At 34.4% G+C, this 21,917-nt stretch overlaps 1 protein-coding gene across 1 annotated transcript in view; it reads left to right on the forward strand.

The window, feature by feature from the left end:
* Nucleotides 1-733: 733 nt before the first annotated feature.
* Nucleotides 734-21,917, forward strand: part of TFEC (transcription factor EC) — a 193,888-nt gene continuing 172,704 nt past the window's right edge. Inside the window, exon 1 of the mRNA XM_039860747.1 lies at nucleotides 734-814. The gene's annotated coding sequence lies outside the window, so the exon portion shown is untranslated. The remainder of the gene's footprint in view (nucleotides 815-21,917) is intronic.

A 21,917-nucleotide genomic window follows, 5' to 3' on the forward strand; every position in this document is an offset into this window, starting at 1 on the left:
AAAAGGTTGTAGGACTATGCACCAGCAAGTAAATGTTTCACACCCTCCTATTTCATGGGACAGAAGTAGTTCCATGGACACTCCCAACTTCAAGTGTGTCTGACGTATAGGAGAATGGAAGACAGATGAAAATGGTGAACAGTGGTAATGATTATCAAACCTACCCATTGACAAATACACGGACACAGACACAGACACACAGATGTATGTATGTTATTTTTCTTTTCTTTTTCTGGGATAAATAACTCACTAGTCTTGCAAAATCTTTGACTGTGTGGTAAGCCTAGTATTTCTTCCTTGGGTTTACTTGTTGAGTTCTCCAGAGAAGTTTATAAAATACAGGAAAACAGAAACCAGATAATGATGACAGAGAAACAATTTATTTACTGGGAACCTTCACTCAACACTAGCAATATTGTCTTATTATTATAGATTGCAATTTGTGCTTGCTTCTCAGTTTTTATCCTAATTACCTCTAATTTTTATTTTTATATCGATAGTTGTTGATAAAATAATAAAATATTTGATAGAAGGGGAAAAAAGGAAATTTAAAAATTGGGCTGTTCTTTGTAAATGCAAATTATTCAAATCATTATCTGTTAAATACTTATTCTCTTTAACATTATAGTCAAAAATATGAGAAATGAATGTAATGTCAAAAAGAGGAACTAAATCATGGTTTATATAGTTTGGTCTCCCTTAGAAGTAGAGAAAGTAGAGAAGTGGGAGTAAACAGAAAGATAATACTTACAGTACATGAAAAACAAATGGAGAGATTGATTCTCATAGATTATGTTCCTGAGCCTTACCAAAGGTAATTTTTTTCTCTAAATTATTTAATTATAACTATAAAATTTAAAATTACTTATACTCAAGGCTTTAAAAGTGCATAAGTATAAATTTAAACTTAATTTTAAGTGTTTAACTATTATAAACATTTAAATTTTAACTTACATTTTACTCTATAAGTTAGAAATAAATGCTATTTTTAATGCTAATTTAAAAATTATTGGTAACATTTGATTGTAATGGTGAATTTGATAAAAGAAAAAAGGAAATGGTGAATTGAACTGATATGTGAGACTTCTATATCATTCTCTTTTAATCGTGCAAAATATTTTCAAATTTTGCCAAAGTTTATAGAGAATTGCACAAGTATGTTTATCTTATTTAACTATGTTTACAAAGAATTGGTTGAAGATATTATTATATATAATGGAAGAAATATAACTTATTCATTTATCTTCTATCAATCATCTATTTAAAAAAAAAGCACCAGACAAAAAAGTTATTTTTAGAGTATATTTTTGACAAAAATGTATGCATTATAAATCTGAAATTTTGAAAATTACATTTCCTTAATGTGAACATAAATAGCTTTGAATTTCATAATTTAATGTGAAGTATTTATTTTTCATTATTCACTGCAGTAAATACACTTGTAACTTAGCATTAATTTTATTTATCATATTGAATCCTAGTTCTGATAGCCCTTAAATAGATAGAATGAGTTATTTAAAGATAAAAACTATTAAAATGAAGCAAATCACTTGAATTAGATATGAATGATATAAAATACAGATTATTCAAATTTATATTTGTAAGATTGACTTTTACTATTGTTTGAAGAATGATAAATTATATAAAATAACACATTTCATAATCTTTTAAAAATAAAAATGAAGGGTTATTTGATTATAACTTCTTTCTACTTTATATTTTTAATATGAGTAAATATCAAAGATAAAAACAGGTACAATTAAGAAAAGGTCCTCTTCAACACTTAATATTAATGAGGATTTGTAAAATACTATAAAATAGACTTTATATTGTTATAATATGACATCAGTATTATATTTTTATCATTGTATGCTATCACAAAAGAAAAGAAAAACAACGGTTTATCCATTATTGTCTATTTTTGGCAAGGACAGCACAGAACATCATAAAATATTTTTATAGCTCAGAACTTAATTTTTTTTTTCTTTTGGATATCATTAAATCTTCCTTTAGCATACCTTTCACTTTTCGGAAAAATTGTGTCAGAATAAAAAAAAAAAGAAAATAAATTACTTAGAGAGCATAATTAGGATGTGAATTTGTTACTTTGCCGGAGATATATTTAGTTGCTTAAATTACATGAAGCTGACAAGAAGAGGGAATGCTTCATCAAGTTTGCATAATTTTTCACACAACTAAATAATTTGACTTACTCAGTTTAGATATTTCTTTTCTTGTCCATAATGCTCATTTAAAGCTACAGAGTTTTAGCTGACATTTCTTGTTGAAAATGACAAATACTGTAAAGAAATAATCATTTAAAAATACTCTATAGGTTGTAAAATGGGCCAGAAATATCTTTTCATAGCATTATATTAGATAAGCTTAGGTGACAGATATAGGATTGAATTTTATAAATAGTTTTTCTTTTGGTTTGCTTATTCTTTTGCCCATTTATAGACTTCACAGAATTTTCTTTTTGTATTTGTAGTCAAACCTATGAAATTTGAATGGCACTATTATTATTTCTTAGAAGGATGTTATTAGACAAATGGGAAAAATGGTAATGAGTGTGAGCCACACTCATTATTAGAAAGATAAATATAAATGTGGGAAATAGAGAAGGATTTTAGTTGTATGTGGGAAAATCATACGATAAGGGAATATTGAAATAATTTAAGTGTCTGAATAAAGAGGACTTTCTGAGATCTGCTATGGGTAGCCTAATGCAGAAATTGCTATTTCTAGAGACTATGCTTTAAAAATCTTTGAAAATAATTTCCAAAATATGAACTGTTGACTAAAACTCTTCCAACTCCCCCAAAATGTCTTCCGGTGAGATAATATTCTTCCCCAGATCCGAGTAGAAATCACAAAGCTATTTTTCTAGTTAGAAAAAGCCCATCCACTTCAACTTCCCCCAAACCACAGGGCTTCTGTACTATAGTGCCCAAGCTCACACAGACCAGAAACTTCTGATTATTAGCTTTTGTAAAACCATGTGAATTACTTGAAAATGATGGAAAGACAAGAATTGTCATTTTTTTTTTTTGTAGAGGAAAATAAAATTTGGTTCCCCACTTATTAAATCTAGTATCAGTTATTTTATGGCTCCTTCTTTATTCTTCGTGTTTTTCTCGGATGCTAGGATTTTCGCAGTTTAGAGAAACACATGGTGGAGATTTTGTTAGTCTACAATGGTTCATTTGAAGATAATGGCTCTCAGTGCCCAGCTGTTTCTGGTCCCTGTGGGAAGCCAGTCACCTAAGAGAGCTAGGTCTCTGACACTGCAGAACTCGCTGCTCTCTTATCCTACCAAATCTCAAGAATCCACCTGCCAGGGATTAGTCAATTTGCTTCCTTACCAACCTTCAGAGGCTTTCCATTTCACAGAATCCAGTTTAGAATCTTTTAAAATTTGAGACTTTTAAAAACAAAAGTTTGGTCAATTCCCAAATGCTTAAGGAGAACTCAACCCCAACTATTTTATTTTAATCTTGAGGTAGTATTTTCCTAATTTTATAAACAAAGAGATTGTGGCTTAGAAAAAAATTGAAAACCTGTGTATGTTTACGTGAATAGTAAATAGAGGATGTAGAATTTGAAACTAGATATCTGATATGTGCCAAACAAAGTATTCAAAGTTGAATAATATACAGCCATGTATTCAGAGAGACTGGTATTTGGTGAGAAGGACAATAGAGGCAAATGAGTGCCTTTCAGTGTGATAGAAATTAAAGTGTGTAATTACATTAGAATATAAGTGAGAAAACAGAGGAAGGAATGGAAAATTCAACATGGGGTGCTCAAGTAAGACTTCTAAGAGGAAGCAACAGTTTGAGAGTTGAGGAGTAAAACCTTCCAAAAGACGAGAAAAGATATTTTGATCATTTTGCATCTATCATCTAATCGCTCCTAGAACCACATTTCCAATACTAAACATATTATGTCACCACATATTACTTGTAATCACTAATTCATTTCAGTTATGTAATATCTTTTCCTTACTGTGTTATTCCACATGCATTGAACATATAGCATATATAGTATGTATACTGTTGAATAAAATTAAATTTGTAATGTTATTTGTACAGCTTATTTGTTCTTAACATCTAGGATCTTCTCAACTGTTGTAAGGGAAATTAATGAAGGAAAAAAGAGGGGAAAGTGGGAAAAGTGAGCCAAAGAAGAGAAAAGAAGTGAAAAGAGAAAAAAAGTGGGAGGGGGAAGGAAAGGAAAAATAACTGTTAACAAATGTAAGCAGAACTATGCTAGTTCTTTTATGTGTTTGCAAATCTTCTGCATGTGAAAGGAAAACATTCTGTGATAGGAAATTCTAGGAAATATGATTAAAGAAGGACATAATTTAAAAATAGAGCATAACATAAGAAAGTATAGGAAAGATCACGTGAGATATGTTAAAGGCCTAATATATGAAATCAAAATTCTTACTATAATTGGAAGTCCTCAAATTATTTTCTAAGTGATCAATTTTAGTCGAAGATATTTCAAAATAAAGTTTAGTATTACACACAAACGTGGAGATGAAAAGAGAGTGCCAGTAAGGCCAACTTCAGCCAAGTCTTCCATGTGGTCTAAAATGTGTATGAGGGGAAGAATTACTTGACGATAAGATGTAAAAATGGCAAAATAAGTGACCTTTTCATTCAAACCCTTCATTTTGGAGATGAGGAGATGGAGGCCTAAATGCTTTTTTCGAGTATGGAAAGGAGCTGTCAGGAACTTGCTCAGATCCCACATCTTGTGTTCTTTTCCTTTTGAATTGAGGCCTCCCAACATTGATGTGGAACATGTCAGATTTGTGGGCTACGCTCAGGAAATATAAAGTAAACTCTTCATAATTCAAGCAGAAATTCTGGAGAATCACACTAAAGAAAGAACTGAAAATACATGTGACCCATTTCTATGTGGTGAAACTCTTTGAAAGAGACAAAGCTGAGGATGAGTGCAGTTATGGGGATGCCCTCATGAAATTAAATATTTTTCTGGTTTGTAATCTCTCATTTTCCTATCTTTTAAATTTCCTTTACTAATTCTGAGTTGATTGTAATCTTAGAAGTAGGACTGATAAAAATATTAAGTAATTTTTAAAATAGATTTTTCCTCTTAAAATGTATTTGACATCCATAATATATTTTTCATAAACAACTAATAAGTTTCAGAAATGATAGTGTCTAATATTCAAATTTATTTATGCAAATGTGCTTAATGATCTATCTTTGTGCTTTAAGAGAATGAATTCTCTCCCTCCTTCTTGTAGTTCTTGTCTTCCCAATGACAGGAGCCTTGGGAACAGTGTAGACAGAGATATCCCACTGTGCTCCCAACACAGGCTATGATTTCTTCAGGGAGTAACAAGAGCTATAAAGTTGAGATTTGGGCAAGGAGAGGGAGGCCCTCGCTTCAGGTGCAAAATTTACCAAAAAACTCAGAAATTGAGGCAAATAATATTTTATAGCAATGTTTTTCAAAAAACTGAAAAATTTTAATACAAGAAAACTTCAAAGTTAATAAAGTATTAAAGGATCAGTTAACAGCATGGTGCTGGGCCATATCAGAGCCTGAGGCAAAAAGAAAAAATCAATAATATTGATCTAAAAGTTGGAGAGGAACAGGGAATTTTATTTTACTGACGAGCAAAATTTCAATTAGATAGCTACTTTTCAAGTACTGTTATAAAAAGTAGAAAGATAAAAACATTTATTTAGTCAGATAACCTAATCTTTTTGACATCCTAAGGTTCTTGATTAAATGTGTGGCCTGAGGGTGGCCTGGTGGGGAATGTACTTGGGAGATGCTGATGAAAGCAAATGATAAAGAGTTTCATGACCTGGGCATTCTCCCTGCAAATGTTTTCCCAGGACTGTGAAGACATCAGAATTGGTAAAAAGAAAAATATCACTGAGTTTAATAGGATTACAGTGAAGAACAAAAAAAAAACCCCTTCGAGTTAGCCCTCTGTGAGAGGGATCTTGGCAAGCTTACAGTAGGTCCAATAACAGTGAGAAGTACAATGTGAAGATATGTCAACTGTACAGTAAGGAGTTGCCTTTTGTAGAGCAGTCTTTCTTTGATATCTTAAATGACGTAATGTTTGACTGTGTGGCAGTGGTGGCTTCCCTTTACCTGAATAACTTCTCTTTACACTCCAGTACTTAGTTCAAGTATTAGTTCTTCAAGGCCACTGCCTCTGATTCCCCAGTATAGGTTAGATCGCCCATTATATATGTTCATTGGATCATGTATTTAGCATTAATCAAAATAATAGGTGTATCAGTCAGAAAAACAGAAATCATACTAAAACTTTAAAGGAGAGTGAATTTAATAGAATTAGTTATACAAATGGTGACAGTGTTGATTCCATTTCCTGGTTCTTTTCCTATTAAACTGAGGCCTATTAAGATTGAAATGGAAAATGTCAGATTTGTGGGCAGCACTCAGGAAATATAAAAGCAAGGTGAGGTAACCCAGATTGAGAGTGTATTGCGACTCCTTAGGGTGCCTAACAGGGTGCGAGAACTGCCAAGGAGGACAATTTCGAATGGGCTAGTACAGTTGAAGTGAAGAAATGAGGGCCAAGGGTGGCACAGAAGGGTCACAGTCACTTTCAGAGACACCACCACCAGAGAGAGAGGAATAAATACTTAAGAGAGAGGAACACCCATGACTTGTCTTCTCTTATTACCTTCCAGTATCTCATCAATGCCTCTCATTGGCCAAACCTTATTGGAAATCATTGGGCAAGGGATTCTGAGAAATATAGTTTGTAGGAGTCTCGGGCTCACTATGATACAGTACAGAATGTGGAAGAAAGGAATTGAGTTGAGGCAAATAATTAATGTAGGTATGCTAAATAATTACATATTAGTTAATGCTATTATCAGGGTAATGCCTATCTCTTTAGGCAGTCTGCAATTCCCATGGGTCAGGAATGTATCTGCCTTATTCACTAATGTATTCCGAACACATTTCACAGTGTCTGGCCCATAGAGACTTTGAATAAATGAAAAAAGAAGAATTAATTGTCATTCCCATTATATTTTCAAGAGTCATGATCACCACTGAGAGTTAGTTATGAGCTCCTTCCAATGCCAGTGTGAATAGGTACTTCATTATATACCAAAAGATAGTAAAGCTTCCATCTGAAGAAAGTGGGGAACAGAGAGGAAGGAAAGGCAGTACATTAGTAAGTGACAGAATTTCAGAGCTTAGAAAATTTTCTTCTGCCTTATTTTTAACTGCTTTGTCCATCTTGCCTTTACGTCTCATAGGCCACTCGAGTACTTATATCAACTTGGGAAGATTTTTGTCAGGAAAGGGAAGACAGGCATCATATGAAGAATGGGCAGTGTAGCGCAATACTCCTAAATTAAAACTAAAGGACGATCTTCCTAATGTCCATTGCAAGACAAAGTTTAGTGAACACTGTTTTCTTTACCATTATTAGGGCAAGATCACTCTTCTCTACTCTGCTTCATAGGATGGGCCACAAACACTAGGTTTCACAACCTAGGGACATTTTTCTGTTTACCCTCTCCTTCTGTGACTCTAATTACATGCATATTAGTCCATCTGATGTTGTCTCACAGCTTATTGATGGCCTCTTGACTTTTCTTAGACTTTTTCTGTAAGTTTAATTTTGAATAGTGTCTACTGTTACATCTTTAAAGTCGCTAACAGTAGTGTCGAATCTGCTATTAATCCTATCTAGTGTCTTTTTTTTCTTTTTACTTTATTATAAATTTTATTTGGTTACCTAAAACAGTGAAGGAACAGAGGCTTTTATTTTTCTTTGCTCAATTATTGCTAATCACTACTGGTAAAGCGAATGATCAGAGGGGGAAAGTAAAACACAAAAAAATAACTACAACTATGACATCAGAGAAATAAAAAGTAACCACATCATCATCACTATTGCTTAATTTGCTCAAAGGATAAGGAATATCAATGCTATTTGTCCAGATTTGGTGTTTCCTATAGTTGTAAGCTTTTTTAGTTCCCAGGCTAGGATTTATATGATACAGTGTCATTTTCCTTTAGACATTGTATTTTCTTTTTCTAGAATTTAGATTTAGGTTTTTAAAACTATCTTTCATATTTCTCCTTAATAAGTGTATACTTTCCTCTGCCTTCTTGAACATATGGAGCATAGCTATAGTAGCTGTTTTCAAGTGCTTTTGACTGCTGCTGTCATCTGTGTCATTTGCCGACCAATTTTTGTTGAAGTTTTTCCCCCCACGTGATTGATATCTTTTCCTACTTCTTTGCATGATTTTCAATTGGATATCAAGCATTCTGTTGGTACTTGTAGTAATTTTTAGAAACATTTTTAAGCTTTGCTCTGAGACGTAGTTAAGTTGTTTGGAAACCTTTTGATCCTTTCACTACTAGCTTAATCTTGACCAGGTAGGATCAGAATAATCGTTAGTCTAAGACTAATTTGTCCCTGGCATTAGTATGACAGTATCCTTCTGAGTACTCTTCTTGATGCATGCCCTATTACAATGTTTCTTGCCTCTGGCTCTTGGGAACTGTAAACCATTTCCAACTGTGTGTGATCTCTGGAAACTGTTTCTCCGGCTCCTTTCCAGTAGTTCCTTGTCCAACCAGAAGGAAGTTTGCTTCTATACATACTTTGCTCAGTACTCTGTTGAAGACTCTAAAGCAGGGATCCCGAGTCCCTGGGCCTCAGACTGGTATGTCTGTGGCCTGTTAGGAACTGAGACGCACAGCAGGAGGTAAGAGGCAGGCAAGAGAGTGACACTTTATCTGTATTTGCAACTGCTCCCCTGGGCTAGCATCTCTGCCTCAGCTCCACCTCAGTTCACCATGCATTAGATTTTCATGAGAGCACCAGTCCTTGGTGCCAAAAATGTTGGAGACCACTGCTCTAGGGGAACCCTTTTGCCATCTCTGGAGCAATCTCTTTGTAGCCTGTTCTGCTCTGGTACTCTGTCCTGCAAATTCTAACAACCTTGGTCTCCCCAAATTCTCATTTCTGTCTCCTCAATTCAGAGAGAATTCTGAGCTCTGATTGGATTTCCTCTCTCTGTTCTGTGGTTTGGAAACTCTCTTCCGGTAGTAAGCTAAAGCAATCACAAACCTTCGTAGTGTTTTCTTCTCTCAGGGAACACTGCTCACTGCTGCTTGTTGTTCAATGTCTAAAAATCACTAAATGCCATTTTTTAAATTCAAAGTTTAAGCTGGATGAACTTGGAGAGATCTAAGTATTACTCTGGACCATTATTTAAAAATGTTTAAAGACATTTTTGAGAAAATGACCCCAGGGAGATTTATATTATTTTAAAATTCTTCTACTGCCTACATTGGGAAAGAATAAAAGATCTTCCAGGAATTTAATCTTTGTTGAAGTTCTAGATGCTTACTTAATTAGCATAGATGTCTCAGTGAGCAAAAAATTTAAAACCCAGTGAAACAAATCAATTCAAATTTTGTTATTATCTTATGAACCAATTAAGTCTGGACACTTTACCTCACACCAGAGGTATTCATTCACTACTTCATCCATTAAAAATGCAAATATTTCAATGATAAAAATTTGTATAATAATATAAAGAGATAATTATATTTGTCCTGCTGAATGAAAGAAAACTCCGTTGTAACACGTTTTCATTCTTAAAAAAAAAAAAAAAAAAATTAGGACAGGACAGAAATTCAATTAAAGAGTAAAATTTTCTAAACCTAAATCAAATGAAAATATTCTGTGTGCAAATCAATGTTAGGAGAAATCTATTTTGAATTCGAGACTGATCAATTTAGCTTCCCAAAGAAATTCAGACTTTCTCGCATATTTATTCATTTCCATATGCTAATTATGGAGTATATGGAATGCTACATACAACTTGCTCAGTGTTCATTGCATTATTTTCCAAAGAAATTAATGAAAATATTGTAGTGTGGATAAAATTATGTTTAGAATTATAATTTTAAAACCTCAAATGTTGACTTTATATTAATTATATTTATTTAAAAGTGATGCATTGCCAAATTAGTGTTTAGCAAAGCCATAAATCACAAGGGCTTTATTTCTATATGAACAAATATAATTTGAGTTTGAGTCACACTCACATGCCTTCCAATCACCCTTACTCTACCTCTGAGTGCTAATATAAGAACACAAAATCCTTCTCATGAACTTTTAAATGTTAGTTTCACTTCCAGTTAGCACAACGTTAAAATAGTATTCCCCTAACTCTACAGTCTACAAGGAAGAAATGTGACACTAATACAAATGCAAACATATTCTCTAAACGTGTAGATGCCAGGGTTGTCGTAGTTTTTTTTTTTTAAATATCCTTGACCATGTGAAATATTACTATGCAACTGTAGTGGTTCAGTTGTTGAGCAGTAAGGTGATTTGTGGATTTTTTTTTTTTCTTTAAGGCCGTTGAATCCCAGGTCTAGTGACTCCAAAATAAAATTCAAAGACAAGGAGGCCTAGAATCATTACTTGTGTTCAATATTGTATTAGAGGTCCCAGAAAGTATAATAGAATCTATTCCTTGACTTCTAATTTAAAAACAGATTTAATTTTTTTATTATAAAAAAAATTCCTGTGTATCATTGAAAATCTTGAAAACAGAGAGAAGTTGAGAAGGGCAAGTTGTAGTTACATTCCCAAAGAAGAGAAGCTTTAACAGAAGTAAGATATTCTGATTAATGTTAAGGAATTTTAAGTAAGAGACAGAAGACTAATAGTAAAACTATGATAGATAATAAAGCATAACACAAAGGAAATATTAAATTAAGTATGAAAAATGTTCTGGTCTGTTCGGATGTGTAATTATTTGGATTTTAAAAAGCCAACCAATACACACTTCTAAATTTTAGGATTATTTTACTTGGTGACAAAGACAGGAAGGAGGAAGTTTTGGTTTGTCTGATTTCCATTTGGTTGCACATCAATTATTTTAAAAGAGATTACAGCATGGATGTCCCATTACCAAGAGGGAAAATACACCAAGAGAGAACGGTGAATTGCTGAATCCGGTAGCACTTAATGTCTCTTGGAGTTCCTCTCTTATTGTCTGAAGGCAGAAAAGTTGTCTAAATTTTTGTTTCATTTAATTGGATTTTAGAACACAGGGCTTGAGAGAATGAGAGAAAAGAATGAATTTTTCTTTTGAAGTTTGGCGATATCACTAAATACAACATCAAATGTATTATTATTTCAAAATAATTCTAAAAGTCTCTGCTGATTATTGCAACTTGAGAAATGATGATGTTCTAACTTGTGTGTGTATGTATATATATATCAGTCATACCTTTTCTTTAGTTATATGTTATTCTTACACAGTATTATAGTTAAACATTGATCGCAGTCAGCCCTCTGTATCTGTGGGTTTTGCATCTACAGATTCAATCAATCGTGGATCAAAAACATTGAAAAATTTCAGAAAGTTGATCCCTAAACAAAACAGTATAACAACTATTTCCATAACATTTTCATTTTATTAATTATTATAATAATGTAGAAATGATTATAAGTAATGTAGAAGTATATAAGAGGATGTGTATAAGTTATAGGCAAATATTATACCAGTTTATGTAAGGGACTTGAACATCTGTGATTTTGATATCTGAGACAGTTCTGGAACCAGTCCCCCCATGGATACTGAGAGATAATTGTATTTATAATCCTCCAAATTACATATTACTGTTATTGTTTTATTTAGATGTTTGTTTAGATTTAACTGCTTGCAAACTACTTTTCTGTGCTCATCATTCATTTTTAGCCTCTCACACCTCTTTCTCAGATAATGTTCTTTAATTCCTTTAGTGAGGTTCTGTTGTTGGCAAAACCAACTTTTGTTTGTCTGAAAATGTCTTTTTCCCCACTTTCTCCTCTCCTTAAATTTCCAACATTCCCTCCTCCAGCTTTACTCTCAGTTGATGATCTTGCTTTATACTTTAATGAAAAAATTTAAGTAATTGGAAGAGAACGTGCAGGTCTCCAACATCACTCAACCTTCCAGCACTACCTGCATTTAATCCTACTGTCCTGACTGAAACTTCAGATCGCCAAGTCCCACCCAAAGTCGAGATTTCCACTGAACACTGGACCCTATCCTCTTGCCAACTCCTCCAACAATTTTTTCCTCTTCTGCACCACTATTTGTTTCTTTTCTACTAGACATTCTCATCAGCATACTGCATGTTTTGACTTTTCTGGTAGTTCTAAAGTGTCTTTTACTCTTACTTGCATGGCCAGCTAACATATCATTTCCCTGCTTCCCTTGGCAGGAAAGCTCCTTGAAATAATTACTGTTTAAGGCCTGTTTCCACTTCTTTTCTCAATTATCTTATACAATTATCAATCTGGTATGTGCCCCACCACTCCAGCAAAGTCACTTTTTCCAAGGTTACATGGCCAAATCCAACGCTAAATTCTGTTTCCATCATACTTCACTATCAGCAGCATTTGACAGAGACCATCATTCCTCTTTACTATCACTCCTTGACTTGGCACATCATACATCTTTTGGTTTTCCTTCTATCCTGTTCTCACTCTTTTTCAGTGTGGAGCCATTAAATAGAAAGTTGGGTAATTTATCCCGGACTTCAGGATAAAGGTCTTTACTAGAGATGTAATTTTGAGTCATCGCCATATGCATGGTAACTAAAGGCAAAATACTGGATAAGATTACTGAGATGGAGAGTAAATATAGGAAAAAGAAATACACCAAGTTATTAACCAGGGAAATTTCAATTTTTTTGTTCTATTTTACTTACTAGTGGATCCTAATGACTATCCAACATACAGTAAATGCACAATACATTTTTTTGTTGTTGTTGAATGGAATGAATGACTCAATGGGAGATAGTTTTATGGAATATAGGATTTTAGGTTGACATCTTCTTTTTCCCCGCACAAGTTATCATTTTCTAGTCTTTTGGCTTCCATTATTGTCATTAAGAAGTCAGCCACCAGTTAAATATTGTTCCCTTTAATTAATCTGTCTTTTCTCTCTGGATGTGTTAAAAATTTCTTTTTGTCTTTCATGTTCTGCAGTTTCATTTTGATATGTCTAGATATGGATTTCTTTTCACTAATTCTAATTGGTTCTTAAATTTGAAGCTCTGTGTCTCTCATCATATCAGATAAAATTTCAACTATTTCTTCTACATCTTTTCTCGTCTTCATTTCTGGAACTCAAGCTAGCACACATATGTTAGAATCTCTCTATTTTCTTGTCTCTTAACTTTCATATTTCCCACTCTTTTGACTCTCTGTGCTCCATTTTGAGTAGTTTATCCATAGATGCCTCAGAATTCACAAACTTCGTTTAATCTGTTGTTTAATCCAAACTTTGGGTCTTCAATTCTAGATATTACTTTTCATCATTTCTAACACTTTTATTTTGTTCTTCTTCAAATCTATCTGATTAGTTCTCATAATGTCTTCTTTTGTTTGGCAATACTCTCTTTTATTTAAGTGTATCAAGTAAATTCATTTTGTAGGCTTCTCCTGATTATTATAAGAGCAACCATCTTTCAGAGTCTTATTTGGCAGTTCCAGTGTTTGGCTACTTTTCTCTGTGAGCCAATCTTGAAGCATTAATCATGAGACTTTTCTTGTGATATGTGTTACAGTGAGTTTGTTTCACTTTTGTCAGGAACTTGTATTTACTATCAATCCTGAATCACTATAATCTACATAACCAGACATAAATATGTATTTTAGATGATATAGGTAGCATGAATTTTTGTCTTAGACACCTGAGAGTGACTGAGGCTTGTGGTTAGGAAGGGGAGACCATTAAATTTCTCTGACCTCTACTCAGAGGTAAAGCTGCAGTGGGTGAGTACCTCTACAGGCTCTCTAGGCTGGGCAATTACTTCCAGGCACTGACAATAGTGTCTTTTCTTTGAAGGTTCTGGCTTTGGCAGATTTTCTTTGATCCACTCAGTTCCCAGACTTTGTCATTTGTGCCCCAACTGTGAGCCCATTTACTCTTGATCTTTAGTTTGTCAGGGATTGACAAACAGTCCTGGACAAACCCCTACTTGGAATTTACTTGTCCTTTTGAATTTGCAGGTTTTTTTGTGTGTGTTTCTGGTGGTTGAGGAATTCCTTGACTGTCTCCCCTTGTTCAGACAGACATTGAAATAATCTTTAAAGATGTTATTCAACTGTGTTAGGTATACTATACTGGTAAGTTTTTCACTTACTTTCCTGTCTTTCATAGTTGCTGGAAACAGAATTCAAACCTTTCATTTCCTGTCAGTGTTTTACCTTTGTCTACAACTTTAAATTTGTCTTTATTAGTTTTACTTTGAGTTTGAAAATGTAAAGGAAGTGGTGATAGTTGATTTTTATCATGTACCATACTTGAATCTTAAAGTATTACTTTTTGAGTTGTCATTGGATTTATGATATTTTAATTTGTAAGGTACCTGAGAGGTTTTGCCTGCTCTAGTATTACCTCATTTTTATGGATGTCATAGGTATTTCTGAGACAATGTAGTAGAGAGTGTGGATTCAACTCGTCACTTGGACCTGAATTTATCTAAAGCAACTTGATTTCTTGGGAGTGTTTTTGAAACTGAAATTACTTGAGACCTGATTAGAGCTCCTGGGTCCCTTAACAAATCAAGATTTTACATATTTTTGGCTTCTAAGTCTAGGTACTTGGTTGAAAGTACTCTGGTTTCTAAGAATTGCCTGTGATTCATTGAGCTTAGAGCATTTGATAGATATGAGTGTAGCAATTATGATTATCTATATGTGTGCAGAAAAGGAAGTGGCCTCTGTGGTATGATTTGACAGGTGCTTCCCAGTCCCTTTAGACCAAATTATTTCCTTCTTTATTTAGTTATGGCTCAGAGATGGTTGTTTTAGCTACTTCACATCAAACAGCAAAAGCAGGAGTCACTATCTTAGATAGCTCAGGGAATAGGCATGGTTTATAGGTATCAGCCTCCTCTCTCCTTAACATGGATTTGATTCTAAGATAAGATAAATGTCACTTTGGAAGGTTGAGAGCCCAGGGAAAAGAAATTTAGGACAGCTAAATTTCCAGCGAAAGAAAAGGGATCATTCTTTAGTCATTTGGGCAATTTACTATTGTGAAAAAATAAGAATCAAGAATTTCCTAAGATTGGGGATAAATGGTAGGTACTTATTATTAGGATACAGTTTTATTTGTATTTATTTTTAATTTTTTACTATAGTAAGCCAGGATTGCATTTCTTCCTAGCAATACAATCTATTTCAGTAAGAGTTCTCCAGGGAAACAAGATGTAGATAGACCAGATATAGATATAGATATAAATATAGATATAGATAATACATAGATATAGATATAGATATAGATATAGATATAGATATAGATATAGATATAGATAGATATAGATATAGATATAGATTAGATATAGATATAGATATAGGAGAGAGGTAGGTTGGTTTTAAGCAATTGACTCACATGATTGTGGGGATCGGCAAGTCTGAAACCAATAGGCTGGAGATTCAGTTAAGAGTTGTTGCAGCCTTGAGTCAGAGCCCTGCAGGGCAGGCAAGCAGATGAGAGACTCAGGCACAATTCTTATATGCAATCTACATTGCAGAATTGCTTCTTCTTTAGGAAAACTTGTCTTTTCTCTTCAGACCTTCAAGTGATAGATGAGGCCCACCTACATTATGAAGGCAACTCAAAGTCTACTGATTTAAATATGAATCACATCTAAAAATAACCTTCATGGTAACATCTAGACTGGTGTTTGACCAAAGGACTGAGCACAATAGCCTAGCCAAATTGACACAAAAATCAGTCATCACACAATCTTATAAAATCTTAGTGGACTGCTTACCAATTTCATTTAACATGATTCCATTTGTTAAAGGCTCATATGTTTTGCATCATGCATTTTGCATACCCAAATTTAGAACCCAAATACTCAGATGAATGATATTTATGAAGTTTTTGTGCTGAGATGATAACTTTTCCTAAGACTTGAGTATCAGTAAATTATGAAATATTTACAAAATACCAGGCCTAGAGAGAGTGTCTCAGAGTCCTATATCTCTAGTTTTCTCTGGGTCACTTTCTTTACCCCATATCCTGTGCTAAACATAATAAGAGGCATTGCGATATGTTTGCAGAGTGGGTAGAGACAGGGATAAGTTGGAGGAATGTGTAGGGTGGCTATCCTCACTTCTCTGACTCCTCTGAGATCCCTTTTCAACAGTCAGGATCCTGTAGTTCCCTAATAAAAGCATCAATAACATACAGTAAGGGGTGATGTGCAAAATTCAATTTGGCAAGATATCTATTCATTTCTTGATTTAGACTTCAGCAATTTCAGTTCATTAAAAATGTTTTTTTCTATCTGCTTCCAACTGGGAAATCCTAGACTGACGTTTTTCGTTCATTTTGTATTTCATTGATTATCATGGGGAATAGGCTTCATATTTTAAAATTTTTCACATTCAACAAAAAATTCTCCTAAAATGTTTGGTGGGAATATCATTTGAATTCCCAGAGACCATAGATGGGAATTTAACCAACTTACTTCAGCATCACATAACATGGAGAGTCAGCTTTTCATCCTGGAATGAGAATTATTATCCCTCATGTCCTACACTCAGCTAACTGCATCTTCTCTAAAGGTTTGTTATGGCAACTTTCTTGTATTCATTACAGGAGACTAATCTTCTGTAGCAAAAATAGCTCATGATACAGAGGTACAAATGAGATAAAATTTTATTTCTCTCTCATGTTGATAGTTCAATTAGTCAGGTGGTCTGAGGACAATAGTAGAATCTTTTCTCCTGAAGGTCAACCAGGTACGTTGGTTGGTGTGTTGGCCCCGTCATTGCAAATGTTTCTGTTTCTGATCCAAGGCACTTGGTCTAGTGGTCACAACTTTCCAGCCAGAGAGAGAATAGGGAAGTTCAGGGCAAGCTGCTTACCTAAAGAAGATAATCATAAAGTTACATGCATTATTTTTGCTCACATCCTGTTAGACTGAGCTCAGTCATATGACCACACCTACCTACAAAAGAAGGTGAGAATTTTAGCTTTTTAGCTTGACAGCCATGTATCCAACTAAAACATAAATGGTTCTATAAAAGAAAAAAGAGGAGAAGAAAAAATACTGAGCGACAATCAGTGATTTGTGTTACATTTAAACCTGGCATTAAATTGTTTATTATTGATAGTTAAGAGATTTTTTATTATAAATAATAGAAATACATCTGAGCTGGCTTTAAATGAAAATAAAAAATTTGTTACAAAGATACAAGAAACTTGAGGAGGGGAATGCCACTGGATCTCAGCTAGAGACTGGAAACAGGAACTGAAAATTGTCAGGACCATCCTTATGTCTGCGTTTCTGATTCTCTCTGCAATTCTGATTAATTACTTTTCCATTGTCTGGCTTCCTGTGATCCTTGGGTCGTGTAAGGAAAAGAGAATGTACAGAGCCCCTGAGTTAACCTGTGGCAATTTCAACTGCACGCAGGACTCATTTGGCTTCTCTGTTCTCAATCCCAAGTTTCTGGAGGACAGGAGTTGGGGAAGATCAGATTGGTCTAGTTAAGGTCAGACGTTTACCTCTGTCTACTTAATTGTGGCAAAGAAGTAGGGGTCAAGTCATGTAATTGTAGCTGGTAGGGACCAATGATATGTGGGAATACGTTCTAAAAAGTTAAAGAGAGTTTTCCTAAAATGTGTCTACTACCTCCAGCCTTATCAATATTCTTAGAAATCCATCACTTCAAATATGTTCCTTACCTTTTGTTTCCAGCTCTCCCAGTTTACTGCTAAAGAAAATTTCCTAGAGACCAGCAGAATTCCTAGCTAATAGTCTTTGGTTGGGCATTGTGAAGAAAATGGAGAATTCTTTCTGAAGATTTACATTTTTCTTACTTTATGGACAATCTTTTCATCACAGAAAATTGTACTTGAGAAAGAACAGCTCTGACAGCTGTTGACTGGAAGCTGGACTGACAATAGCTAAGGCATGGTGTTCTCCTAAACAGCACCAGCATCTCATGAGGTTACTCTGATCTTGACAGGAAGACAGAAATAAAACCATGTCCAAACTGTCAAAATGACCAAACACCTCCCTCTCCTGCCTAACATGAGTGACTGCTGTTTGTTTACCAGTTACAGCTTTAGACTTACTGTTTTTCCTAATTCCTAGAAAATCATTGATACCCTGCTACTGAAATACCTGTACTTTCTATAACATCCAGTGTAGAGCTAAGGCTGCTTCTTTGTACCCTCCCTAAAAATCACTGAATACAAATGAAACTCCTATAACCAGCTTCCTGTACTGCCCTTGAACTGAGGTGTTCCATCGGTTCTCATGGACATGGTCTTTTTGGCTGTGGCAAGTAGTCAATCCAACTTTGTTTGATTGCACTGGTGCTTCCATAGTCCTTGGATGATGGTACTTTTCTGAGGGATCCGACTGAAAGACAAACAGCAAAACCGACAAAACAAAACACTCTAAACTCACACACATGGATAAACTCTCTGTCCCTTTTGCTTTTAATCTAATTGTACCAAATATGTTTTTAGGCTAGTGAATTGATTTGTTTAGATTATTAAAGATACCTATTATAACGTAGGAAGCTCAACAGTTTGTTGCAAGGGAATGTTGTTACAGAAACACTTTATTTTTTACTTAGCTCTTAAAAATTATTAAAAATTTGCAAAAATCCCCATGAAAGGTTATTTATTATTCATGATGTGAACATAATGATGAGAATATAATAGTTTGAACTGCTTGAGCTCTTTCTCACAGTTGCAGATGTTTAGATTTACTCAAGCAATTTTAGTTTGGAAATGGCAATTAGCCTTTTAATTTTTCCTTTTTCTGGCGACATCCTGTCTAACTGATATATCCCTCCTGTGAACTCCTGAGCAACTCGTATGTACTTCTGTAATTTATTGATTATAAATTTCCAGAGGGTATTGATCATGTAATAGGGTTTTTTTTTTTCCTTTTAAGTCTCCTATAGGGCTTGGTACTTTATACAGAATAATTGTTTTATAAATAAGTGGCTGATGTCTGGGTGGTGGGGGAAATTTGGTGACAGCTCAGGAAGGATACTAGACTGTAAGTGCCTTGAGGGCATAGATTGTGTTATATTCAACATTATGTCTCTAGTGGGTAGTATAGTGCTGGCACGTCATGGCTACCTTATAAACATCTGCTGAATGACAGCAAGACTATAATGCTATGGCCTTGAGAGTGTAGAGAGTCTGATAAAGGTCACAAATGGGAAGGGAGAAATTGAACATAGTTTTCCTTTGCCTTATCATTGTGTCTTTAAGGCTGAGTCTATAGACTATCATATCTTTTTAGGCAATATATTTAAAGCAGTAATGGCATTTATATGTTGTTAGACATTGTTACTATATCATTGCTTAGTTTATATTGCACATACCTTCTTTTGTTATTATTTGTTTTAATGATGTAATATCTTGAAATTATATAAAAAGTGTCCTCATAGCATAAATTCAGGGTGTTTGGGGGTATCTACTACTCATTCTAGGCTCTTTCGAAGATGCTGAAATAAATTCTTCAGACATAAAATATCTTTATGGGATGGAGTCACTACGTAGGCATAGTTATTGAAATGTGTTATTCTGTGAAATACTAAATAGAAAATACAGATTAAGTTGGCTTTACTTTTTGGTGAAGAATGTTAAATTGTAGGATCTAAATAAAGAGTGAATTATCTTTTTGTCTAAGCCATACTTTTCTATCATTTCTCTCACTGTCCACCAAGCTTTATTTCTCAGGTTTGCCTCTATTTCTTACATTCGGCAATGAATCCTCTGGTCTTGGTTCTTATTGCCAAAAGCCCAGATTGTTTTAATAGCCAACTAATATGTTCCTGACATTCCTTCACCTCTCTCAGTAAACCTTTTCACTCTTGCCTGAACAGCCTGATCTGCTGTGACACTATTTCTAGAACATTCTTTGTATTGTCTCATGTCCCAGCATAAACAAATGGCTCCCCTTTGCTTTTTTAAAACTGTGGACCTGTTTCTCTTGAACTTCTGCAGTCTAACCTACTGAACATTATTTCTGTCCAAATGCCTCTAGATGCCTGCCCCAGCTGGCTTTTCTCTGTCTTCTGCTTATGCGATGGTCATTTTTTGTACCTGTGTCCTTTTGTTTGGTGATTTCTCATCTGGTCTTTCCATTTGCCTCTCTTAATTCTCCCTGTTCCCCGAATCCTTTAAGATTTAGTTCAAGCTCCCACTCCCCTACAAACACCTCTTCTATAGGACACAGGTATAATCTTCTGTGAACTACTGTAGTAATTCTGGCCAGAATCCTATAGTTTATCATTAAATTGTGTTTTAGTTGTTTCTTATGATTTGGTTGACTTTTTTCTAACCTTTATTATAAACTAAATAATTCACGGCTCAATGGTTTCAACTTTCATTTTATATTGCCCTCATTCTTGGAATACTTCATAAACAATAACAATAAAATATTAGGGAGATGAAAGGTGAGTTTTAATCAAAGAAAGCATGATCAAGAAGTGGCTCTTGAATGAGGAAGGTTTGTTGAAAGGCTCAGGAACTGGTTGGGAAGCAGCAAGAATGCCCCATTGTTCCCACACTGTGCAGGATGGAGTGCTGGGCAGTGAATGGAGGCTGTCAACTGTGGTTAGACTTGCTCATTGTTCCTGGGAAGCCTGTGTTAGCTCTGAGTAAGAGATAATTCATCAGAACGCTCTTGTACTTTTTTTCTCTCTTGCTCTGGGGCATAAACTGCTGCTCTACTTCACAGGCTGAACTTTTTACCTCTTGCCCTGCAAGGCAGAAACATGCTGCCTGAGTGCTTCCATTTTGAGACACCTTGTAGGAATCCTTATTGAATTGCTTTGGAAGAGTAGATTCTCAGCCTTCTAGTGCAGCAATCTGCCACAGCAACCCCAGAGAGTGTTATTTTCAACAAGAGGCAGAAGCCTCTTATAATATGGGCTCACTGGGCTTTTGGGGGGAAAAAAGACAGCATTTTACAAGCTTAGTTCTAATTGAACATCCCCATGTTGCAATTATTATTGTATTTCTGTCTCGGAGCCTTTGTTACAGAGGTTTTTGTGTGAGTTAGGAGGGGACGCTTTGGGTGATTGTTCAAGCCTTTACTTTTTTTCTTTAATTTATTAAAGTTCAAATTAAACAAGGCTCTTGCTGTTACCAAAGTTTTCTGAAATATTTTGTGTAAATGTTATTCACCCTTTGAAATCAATACAATTAAAAGTTGTGTTAAGAGCTCTCCTTTTCAAGGCTATGAACTTTTTCTCTAAGGATATTGAACTTGTTTCAGGTCTTTGATTTCTTAAACACATTTTAGAAAAGAAGATATACATATTCTTTAATTGCTTCGTAAATTGGCAAAATTATATTCTGTCTCTTAGACAAGAATCTTTAAATGGTTGCATTTCTCTGTAGATTAGTAGCTTGTTAATTTTGAGGATGAAATGAACTCAGGAATAAAAAATCATTTGACAAGGTATCTCAGGAACTCACTTCAAAAAGAAACAGTTGATGCAGATTCTGTTTAACAAGGCCCCATCTGAGATCAGAGCTTCTGTATGACGTACTGGGGACATCTAGTGGACAAAAGTCAGAATAGAACATAGAAAGGTACACCCAAACAGGATCCTGACTTTCAGATAACATTGTGCTTTTAAAGAATTGGAAAATATTTCCCTTCTGTATCAAAATCATTATTCATTATACTTTCTACGAAGATAAAATGTCACGTACATTTTAAATCTGATTTCAGCTTTATTATTTTGAACTCATTATAAATATAGTGGCCTATCTTTTTAAATTAAATTCAGTACAGTTTTTTCTGTGGTATTATCAGATTTTTGATTCAATACATCCTATATGTAG

This window comes from Pteropus medius, unplaced genomic scaffold, assembly GCF_902729225.1.
Source record: "Pteropus medius unplaced genomic scaffold, Ma_sr-lr_union100, whole genome shotgun sequence".
NCBI lineage: Eukaryota > Metazoa > Chordata > Mammalia > Chiroptera > Pteropodidae > Pteropus > Pteropus medius.